Here is an 8,797-nt window from a genome sequence, read left to right as displayed (position 1 = left end):
TCTATTTGATAAGCTGCTTCAGACAGGTTCCCTGGAGAGGAGACATACAAATTTTCTAAATAAATAAATATGCATTCTCCCAATTTTTTCTTAGTGGTAAATTCTCTCCATTGTTTCCTATTAGAAAATAGGCAGATTAGTCAAATAAGCAAGGGGCTTGTTAACTGCAAGCAAGCCCAAGGAACAAGCTACCTTCAAAGCGCTTAGTTGCATGCTTAATCAAACAATTTTTGTGTTTTAAATTCCAGGGGCATAGTTCCACTGGAAGTTCTCTGGGGCAAGCCCCATCGAAAAGAATGGGGGAATACTCAGTAGAATATGAGGGCCTTGTTGCCCTACCCTTCATACCCCTCTTTATTGAAATATGTACTAGCACAAAGAACCTGGAGAACTCCCTGATACCAGACTTTACATTTCCTTTGCCTCTAGATACTATCTTCTTAACAATAGATCCTTTCCTAATGACAAACACCTCAGCCAAATTTGAATACATGGGCATAGACTCCAAAGAGTAACTCTGTATAGAGTCATTCAAGACTAACACTGATACAATCAAGAAACAATTGGCTCTATTATCGCAACCCTTAGAAACAATAGGTGAGCCATTGATTAGCTCAAGCCAGCAATCCCAGCATGGGAAACCCCAAAAGATCCAGGAAAACGAAAACAAAACTTACTAGCTCCCACCCCTACCCGCGCAGAAGGGTATAAAAATACAGTGCACCCTAGACTCAGCGCTCCTTACTGGCGAAACCTCTCTTGGTATAGTTGGTTTGAGACACAATATATCGTCCTTTGCTTTGTTCCCATGCTGGCATAGGGATCCTTACCTTCTCCCAGACTTCTTCAGCTGAACTTAGGTTAACGTATAAGCCCCCTGCTCCCCCTCCTAATCTATCATCCAAACTATCTTTTCCTCACTGCTTATATCACTTGGGAACTGTGTGTATGCTTCTTAACATCTCACTGTATGATTGTTTTGCAACAAAAACTTATAAAAATATTTAAACTACAATTTGGTCTCTTTTGCATTCTCTGTAGAATGGTTCAAAAGCCGTTTCTGGTATAGCTGTCTAAAAGATCCCACCTAGCCTGCCTCTCGCACTGCCAAGCTGAGTTATTTCCCCCATTGCTACTTCAAAAAATATATTCCAACTGTTAAGCTAGGTAACAGCCTCTTGGATTATTCTTTCCTTGCAAAATGTGTTGGATCCAAAATCTACCATTTTTTCAGGAAGGTACATTTTTACACTGGTAAACTAGAAAGGCCTTATAATATAGGTGTAATATTTCAAAGATGTGGAAATTAGAAACCTGGAACACCCTACAGATGGCCATAAGTTGGCTGTGACTTGAAAGGTACTTTCCACCCCCAAAATATTTTCTGCAGTTACATGCTCTTGTCCCTAGATGGCCTCATAGTTCACCCCTTAATTTCTATAAGATCACAAAAAGTGTAATGGAGTTTGACAAAAAAAACCTGATGGGTTTAGCAGGCAACCATCTGTTTTATCATAAATAAATGATACATGATATTTATACTGTGTGATGAGGATTATTTTGTGATGTGTTTTACTGATATGCACACATGCTCTTGGGCATTTGTAAATCATCATAAAAACTCTTAATCCATACATTCATGTAAAGATTCCTTTTTTGTAGTATTCCTGTGCATACATCTTTGTGAAATACTGCAGATAGAAGAACGTTGATGCAATCTTGTCTTTTGTTTGCTGTGCTTTATCAACAAACTGAAACAAGTGAACGCTGCAGAAATTGCATGGTCAGTGCTCTGTAGAGAATGTGGAATTAAACAGACAATTCCTATTTCATCGGTGCCCCTTCAGGACAACTGAAATGGCCAAACTGAGGGATAAAATCAAATGAAAAAATTCCTGTGATAAAATCAGTGAAATAGCTAACAGCAGAAGCAGTCTTTTCCTCATATAGCCTTCCCTTTCGCCTCCCTTCGGCTGGAAAAGCCATTTGGCTTGATGCCTGAGAATGCTCCCAGCCAATTGCTGCAATGTTAACCATAAATGTAAATGAATTTCTATCTCAAAGTGGTTTTCCCAGATCCTTGATCTTAGCCGTCAGACTTCCCTGCTCTCTGAGTGCTACACTCTCTGTTCTCCCAGTCTTTGTGTATAGTGAGTCCTGTTCAAAAGCTCTGAAGTAATTTCTGCTCGGAAATGATTTTAGGGTTGCGTAAAAAATGTCCTGTTTCTTTAATAGAAAAACTTGGAGATTTGAATGTGGAGCCTGAGATTGTTGGGTTTTAGGGAAGGAAGGGGTTGTGGTGGGTATAACGACATATATGGAATTCATAGTGCAATATATACAACAAGACCAGAGGCAGGAACAAACCAGAATCAAAAAACCATGCTGAGTATAAATCTGCAAGGCATATATTGTGTTTATATTGTATAGTAAAAAAAGTGATAATTACATTATATATCAACACAAGTAACACATACAAGAATTATTAACAAATACTTATGCACTATATATATAAAGGACAGTGGATACTATCATAAGGGGAACTACAACAAGGTCATTGTGTAACCAATGTTCAACGTGTAAAGACCGGGAGGATTCTTCATTTGTATTTTTCATATAATCAAGATTCTTAGGTTGTTTATTACAACAGTCTATAGGTTGAACTAATCATGTATTCAAGCTAGGAGCTCTCAGCCACCATATGGAGATTGGCAACTCTAATATGGGAGAATGGGTAGTTGACACTTTCCATGGCTTGGAGGTAAATAACAAGACTAGTAAATAACATTCCATTGAGCTTTTATCATTTTATTTTTGCCTTTATTTATTGTACTTCATTTGTGTGCTTTTTCTCCAATGGGAACCCGAAGTGGTTTACATCGTTTTCCTCTCCTCCAATTTATCCTCACAAAAACTCTATACAGGACTGCACCAACATGGTGTAGTGGTTGAAAGCAGGTGGACTCTAATCTGGAGAACCGGGTTTGATTCCCCCCTTTTCCACCTGAGCAACAGACTCTTATCTGGTGAACTGGATTTGTTTCCGCACTCCAACATTCCTGCTGAGTGACCTTGGGCTAGTCACTGTTCTCTTATTAGCCCTACTACTTCACAAGGTGTCTGTTGTGGGGAAAGGAAGAGAAAGAGGTTTGTAAGACGCGTTGAGACTCCCTGCAGAGAGAAATGCTGGCGATCTAAGTGGATGTGGTGGATCATTATTTTTCTTCTTTGCTGCTTCAAGACCTCCTCACCACTTAGGCGGATTCTGCACGGGCTAAAAACAGCAGTGTGAAAATGGCATTAAATGGTTTACACCATTTTCACACCACTGTTTTTGGCCCATGTGGAATCTGCCTTACTCTTTCTCAAGTGGGTCCTCATACAGTGAATGTCATGAAGTTGCCAAAGGCAATCAAAGTGAGCTAGAGTGAAAACAGTGCTTCCTGGACTCGTTACAGGAGAAATCTTAGTCATTCAGGACAACATTGCCTCTCACTTAATCAATCAGGTGAAGCTATATGTGTTTCTCTCCATGAATGGAGCCCCTTTTCCATTCACTACTCCTCTTCAGACATCACATTCACATAAACTGGGAGTCTACCAGTCATGTGTTTCTGGAGTTATGTATTCCCCATATGCACTCAGTACTTGCAGTCACTGCTTTGTGTGACTCGGCCAATGCATGGATTTCCATATACATGCAGTTTTCACATACTCTATGTACATTCATCATTTTGTATGAATTTGGTAATGCATGAATTTTCTATAAAATGTTGTTTATGCATAGAAAATGCATACACTGCCCAATCCACATAAAGCAGTGACTGTGCATATTGGGTGCATCACAAGGACTATGTGGTCCTGATATACACAACTAGCAGGTTCTCAGTTTGTGTGGATGTGATGTCTAAAAGAGGTCTCCTGTCTCTTGTGGTGAACCTTGTACCCTTTATCCTTGGCACTGTGGGAATAACATACTCTCCACTGTCCTGACTCCCTTTCTATTTACAGAGCTCAATGAAAAAGTCATTACACTTAAGAAGTTACCAAAAGAAAATGTTGGTTTTTTTTCCTTGAAGGGAGAACCTTTATGAAGTGTTGACATAGTTCTGTTGAATTTAAAGTGAAGACACATTTCTGTTACTTTCCACTTCCTGTTTTCTTCAACATGTCTAACGAAGGCTTTCGTCCTTACTGTTAGAAAGGCTGCGTACTTTGCATTTGCACTTTGCAGGCACAACGAGCACTTTGGCCACAGCAGTAAATCAAGTTATTGGAAGAGTCTCTTACTTTTGCTTTCTTTTGCAGTACTCTTGTACTGTTTCTCATAAGACAGTTTAAAAGTCTCCAGGTAAGCTTTAGTGAGGAAGATGAGTTTGGAAATCCTGCTGCTGGTTGTGAAATGAAAGATCATTTCTGATCAAAAGGGAGATGAGACCTGTTTAAAACAGCAAGGCCAGCTCATTCAGCAAGAATCCAGCTGTAAGGAGTCTCAAAACAGCTCACAAACTCCTTCACTTCCTCTACCCACAACAAACACCTTGTGAGGCAGGTGGGTCTGAGAGAGTTCTGAAAGAACTGTGACTAGTCCATGTCACCTAACAGGCTTCTAGTGTAGGAGCAGAGAAATAAATACAGTTCACCGGGCAAGAAGTGTAAAGAAGTGGGGGATCAAACCTGGTCATGTAAAGAAGTGGGGGATCAAACCTGATTTTCCAGATTAGAGGCCACCACTCTTAACCACTACGCCATGCTGATTCTTTGGGGAGGGAAGGGACCTCAGGGGTATAATGCCAAAGAGGTCCATTTTAAATTACGAGGAATTTCTAGCTGTTGTTAGGGTTTTCTACCTGCAGGGTCGCATTTTTAAGATAGTGCCGTCAAACTTGCAGGATGACTTCAGGGGAGTATCCTAATGAGACCACCCAGGTTTGGTTTGGTGAAGTTTGGTTTAGAGGGTCCAATTTTATGGACTCCCAAAGAGGTAAGGTCCACCTCTTACTGCCCCCTGAAGCAAAGTTTGGTGCTTTTATCCCAGTGGGAACTCAAATTTTATCCTCACAACAGCCCTGTGAGGTAGGTTAAAGTGTGTGGCTGACCCAAGGTCACCCAGCAAGTTTCCATGGTTCCTGTGGGAATTCAAACCTGGGTCGCCCTAATACTAGTGTGACACCTTTAACCAATAAATCACAATGGCTATTTCAATTATAATTTCAATATGACCCTTGGGGCTTCATTCACTGCTTCATGGGCCAGTCAGAGCCATTGTGGGTACTTGCACAACAAACAGGAAGCTGGAATTGCATAATCCTGAGGTACCTCAATAACTTGGAAATCTACATATATACTTTTATCCCCTGCTTCTCCGAGGAACTTGAGGCAGCACATGGTACCTCCATTTTATCCTTGAACAGTCCTGCAAGGTAGGTTAGTAGACTAAAAAAAAGATGACTGGCTAAAGATCATCCATAGCTAGATGGGGATTTGAATCTGGTTCACTGAAGTCCTAGTCCAGCACTCTAAGCACACCACCACAGAGGCTCAGAAACAGGATAGTTTTTAGAACTGTAGCGGCATGCAAAATAAAACTATCCATGCAACAGAAGGGGGGGGGGAAGCATGCCTTATCTGCCTCTCTCTGAGGGTGTCGGGTTTGCAGGCACCCCAGAACAGAGACACATTTTAGAGTGCAAAGAAACATGGGGATCAACATATGCCAGCACCATGGACAGCTTTCCTCCCTGCTGCCACTGATTCACCTGTAGATGGTGACACATTGACTTGTTTCATTTTGGCCTGCAGGAAAATGGGGACCGGGGGGGGGGGGCGGGGGGGAGGAAGCAGGTTGGAATCATGATATGTTTCTCATCCCTATGGGCATAGAGAGAAGGTAGTAGAGAGGCCAAGCATGCCCTCTTTCCACACTGGTGTGGCAAACGGCATAATCCAAGTTATGGCAAAGAACCAGAGAAACAAGTCATAATGTAATAATGTAATAATAATAAATAAATAAGTCCATGCTAGAGGAAGGGAAGCAGAAGCAGTACTGTTTTCTGGAGCAAGCCAAAGGGGAGAAACTCCTTCCCAATTGTTCAGTAATTCAGAATAGCCGCTCTTAACCCCTATCAATGCAAAGCTGAGTGACCTGAGTTAGTCAAAGCATCTAGCGGCTTTTTCCTCTCATCATTCCAGATCTGATGATTAGCCTTGTAAGGTCTAACAAGGTGCAGAATAGTACTACAGTCTGCTCAAGACTTGAGCTCGATCATGACAGAAGTCAGTTTCAGGTGGCCGACTCAAAGTTGCTTCAGCCTTCCATGGTCAGTAAAATGAGGACCCAGCTCGCTGTGGGTAAAGTGCAGATGACTGGGGAAAGCAAGGGTACGCTAACTTGAAAACATAGTCTGCTTAGTAAATGTCATGATTTGATCTCAACCCATGGGTCAGTAAATAACCTGGTGCTTGCATAGGGGATTACTTTTACCTTTTAAGGTACATCAATAACATTCCTGTCCTTTGTCAGGCAGAGGATGAGAGATTGGCAGCTTCTTAAAGAGAGTGGCAGAGAAGATGGCGCAGGGCCTGCCCAGAGACCCATTCCCCAGCAATGGAAACTCCAGCTTGATCACCATGCGCACCAGAGTTGGCAGTGACACCTGGACTTGTGTCATGTTCCCACTCTTCTGGAGAATTGTTGGCTCCAAATAAACTGATGGGCTTCAAGCCGTACCTGAGCAGTAATTGCTGAAATTGGATGGGTTCTCTAGCTGATGAAGGGGATAAATAATAACAGACTCTCCAATCCTCAAACCCTTGAGGTCTCTTTTTGGCCTTGTATGAAGTTCCCCCACCGCACTTTCAGCTCAGTCAGACAACAGTAAAAATAGCTGATGCTCTCCACAAACACACTCAAAGCCTCATTCTGTTGAGTCCATCTGTCTAGACTGGTTTTGTTTCCTGAAGAACTATGGTTCTCCAAGGCCTCAGAGTAGGAAGAGTTATTTCCCAGCACAGCAAGTTTCTCTTCCCCTCCCCCCACAAAAAGACTCAAGCTTGTGCATATTCCAACTACCAGCTATTCCATACCACAAGCACATTATCTGAAAAATTTTAGCTTTTGTCTGACAAACTCAGATTTCTAGTCCTCATGGCAAAACTCAAATTTCTAGTCATGGCAAAGTTGATTTTCTGCTTTTTTAAAAGTTTCCTTGTCTACCCTTTGTCAATTCTACAGCCACAATTTAGGGAAGACCAATGAAGCTATCCAACCTTTATCTACTGATTTATATCAAACCCAGCCTGCTTTTGTGGCTTCAAACCATGATTTTCAGTGCTCACATTTGAGGGTTAGCAAGTCACTGTGTTATCACCACCTCACTAGAAAATGTTGGCAAGACACTGTTCACAATTGTTGTCAACAAAGGAAAACAGCTTTGAAAAATAGAAAGTATCACAGCAGGCATCCAATAAAACAGACTATAGTGGGGGAAGTAAATTTTGTTTAAGATTAAAGCCCCTGTTTATTATTCCTTTAGCAAGCTAACAGGGCTACACCCCATGGAAGTTGGGCCCCTTCCGCACACGCAAAATAATGCATTTTCAAACCACTTTCACAACTGTTTGCAAGTGGATTTTGCCATTCCGCACAGCTTCAAAGAGCATTGAAAGCAGTTTGAAAGTGCATTATTCTGCATGTGCGGAATGAGCCTTAGTGAGATAACTGTAATTTACAGTTAGGGAGTACCCACCACCCTTCACCTAGAGAACTTACAGCCTCTCTGCAGGCCAGGGAGGGCAGGGCCCAGTGCTGGATGGCCCAGGCAGCCAGCTTGGGTGGGCATCATGGTGGTAGGCTGGCTATCGGAGGGCAGGAGCTGACCAGCTGCTGTGGTGCCCGCTGGAGCCACCTGTCAGAATCACCTACTGCCAAGCACCGCCCCCTGCTTCCCTACAGGCTTGCAAAGGTAAGTGGGGTGCGGGGGTTGCACTGGGCACCATTTCTCCCTAGTAAGCCTCTGGCTGGAGGGCCATCTGTCAGGAGTGCTTTGATTGTGTATTCCTGTAAGGCAGGGGGTTGGACTTGATGGTCCTTGTGTAAGGTGACCAGATGGTCACCTTTGTGGTGGAGCTAAGATAGGGTAGGGCTGACGTACGCTGCCTCTTCTGCGATGTAATGCACGCGCGGCCACAGGAGTGCCCCAGAAGGTGGTGCGGCAGCCTCCCAAAAATCGTAACAATGGAAATAACCCGTGGGACGCGGGGCAAATTGTGTGAAGGCAGGACTGTCCCGCCAAAAGTGGGATGTCTGGTCAGCCTATCCTTGTGGTCTCTTTCAACTCTGAATCTATGATTCTGTTCTATGATTCCATTCCCAGAGCACATGCAGAATCTTTGTGCTGTAGCCTGTCAAGGAAGGGTCATCTGCTGACTGTTGCATATGTAACAAGCACAGCATGGGACATGTTACTGGAGCGTGTGCTCCTTGCCCGAAGCTGCCTGACACTTGTGCTCTGCCCCAGCAGTCTTTCAGCAGTTATCCTGCCATGTATCTTGTGTTTATATTAAATGCAGCTGAAGACTCCTCCTGTGCTGCAAACAGCAGAATGGAATGCACACATGGAAGAGACCCAGGGCAGTTTTGGCCACCCAGATCAGACAGTTTTGTGCAGAAGGCCCTATATGGTCTGTTTGACAGAGGGAAAGAGATGGAGCCGGGGTTTGCTCCTTGTTTGGGAAGCTGATGGGAGGGGAACTTGCTAAGGAGATATATAACCAGGGAACTTTCAGTTTCCCAGCG

This window comes from Sphaerodactylus townsendi, linkage group LG08, assembly GCF_021028975.2.
Source record: "Sphaerodactylus townsendi isolate TG3544 linkage group LG08, MPM_Stown_v2.3, whole genome shotgun sequence".
Classification (NCBI taxonomy): Eukaryota; Metazoa; Chordata; class Lepidosauria; order Squamata; family Sphaerodactylidae; genus Sphaerodactylus; species Sphaerodactylus townsendi.
Note: the sequence above shows the minus strand (reverse complement) of the source record.